The sequence below is a fragment of the Camelus dromedarius genome, chromosome 15 (genome assembly GCF_036321535.1).
Source record: "Camelus dromedarius isolate mCamDro1 chromosome 15, mCamDro1.pat, whole genome shotgun sequence".
In the NCBI taxonomy this organism is placed as follows: domain Eukaryota; kingdom Metazoa; phylum Chordata; class Mammalia; order Artiodactyla; family Camelidae; genus Camelus; species Camelus dromedarius.
Genome location: NC_087450.1, coordinates 61,105,840 through 61,107,617, shown reverse-complemented (window position 1 = coordinate 61,107,617; position 1,778 = coordinate 61,105,840). Strand labels below are relative to the sequence as shown.

The following is a 1,778-nucleotide window of genomic DNA, read 5'->3' as shown; positions in this document are numbered from 1 at the left end:
TTTCCCCCAAACACTCTATTTTGAAGGGCATTTTATTATTTCAAATGCACATTTAGTTACTGTAATAGCTTCTTAAAAAAAAATTGGAAACTTTATAAAGGCAACGTAGGGCAAATGATGCTCCTTTCCCTGGTGGTGTAAAGATACTCCAAAATTCGCTTCTTTCTGAAATCAATGAGAAGAATAGGGGAAAAAAAAGTTGATATCAATACTTGCAGACCTCTGGAAATTAACAAAAGGCTATAACAATTCAAGGAGTGTTTACTCATGAAAAATGATGTGTTTCTGCCTCTTTTCTCTCACCTCTTTTGTTGGAATTCCCATCATGTGTGTGTTTGCTTAGAGAATTTCAGTAGAGAGAATTTCGCTTTCAGAACTTTAAAGGTGTTGCTCTCTGCGTCTCCCTTTCAGTATTTCTAACAAGAAATCAGCTGTCATCTTTATATTTTTCTCTGTTTGCAATGCATATTTTTCCCTCTGGTTGATTTGTAAATGCTATTTTTCTCACTAGTTTTGAACAATCTGATTATAACGTGCTTAGTGTTTTGTTTTGTCTTGTAATATATCTTGTCCTGAGAGTCCCTGGACTCCTTGGATCCGTGAATACACAGTTTCATCAAATTTGGAAATGTTCAGCCATTAATGATTCAAATCTTTTTTCTTCCTCCTCCTCTTCCGTCTCCTTCAGCAACACTCATCACATGTCTGTCAGGCTACTTAGAGTGTGCCCACTGCTGCCAGATGCTAACTTCATTTTTTCAACCTTCTTTCTCTTTTGTTGCTTCATTTTTTATTGTCTTTTGCAACATCTTCAAGATCACTAATTTTTTTTGGTCTTAAACACCTAATCTGCTGGTAATCCCATACACTTTATTTTTTATCTGAAACATTTTCTCTCTAAATGTTTAATACAGTTCTCTTTTCTCTCTTCCATGTCTGTATGAACTTGAATGTGTGGATCACAGTTATAGGAACTGTTCAGTGTCCTCATCCGCTAATTCCAACACCTGTGTCGTTCTGGGTTTTGATTGTTTCTTTCCTCACCGTGCGCCATGCTTTCCTGCTCCTTTGTATGCTTGGTCATTTTTTTTAATATAGAATATGTCACGAATTTGCGTGTCATCCTTGCTTAGGGGCCAGGCTAATTGTTTCCGTATCGTTCAAATTTTAGTGTATGTGCTGCCAAAGTGAGCTCTGCTTGGTAAGTTTTGGTTGGATACCAGAGTTTGAATAACTTTCCTGTGCACACCCAGGACTCGTACCAGAATGCACTGTCGGAGTGCTGCTGAACTCGGGTCCAGCTGCTCACTGCTCAGGAGACAAGTGTTGTAGGAAAGGGAAGGCTGCTTTATTCAGGAGGCTGACAACCTGGGGAGAAGGTGGACTTGTGTCCAAGAACCAACTCCCACTGCTAGTCAGGGGCAAGAGCTTTTAAAGGGAAGTTTTGGGGGTGTGTGGGCAGAGGGAGGGGATGCATGCGGAGCAGCCCAGTCAGTGCTGACAGTCACCCTGAAACTGGTCATGCAGTGGGCTGAGCAGTTTTAAGTACAGTTAATCTTGAACTCCAGGCTCAGTTTGCGGCCATTTCCTTGAGGCCAGTTCTTGGAATTGTGCAAGATAGAGCACAAGCTTGCCTCTTCTTTCTTTAAACATAGTAAACATGTTTCATCTGTTCGGTTTAATAATAAACATGATTAATCTCTGGCTAATCATTCCGATACACCAAGTCTTGATAGGCCGTTTCTTTGTACCTCGTTTTCTTGATTTTTGATCATGGT

At 40.1% G+C, this 1,778-nt stretch overlaps 1 non-coding gene across 1 annotated transcript; it reads right to left on the bottom strand.

Annotated features, from left to right (window-relative positions):
- Nucleotides 1-1,088: 1,088 nt before the first annotated feature.
- Nucleotides 1,089-1,195, bottom strand: LOC116157579 (U6 spliceosomal RNA). Its single transcript, XR_004141708.1, has one exon. It is a non-coding gene; the product is annotated as a U6 spliceosomal RNA (small nuclear RNA).
- Nucleotides 1,196-1,778: the final 583 nt, after the last annotated feature.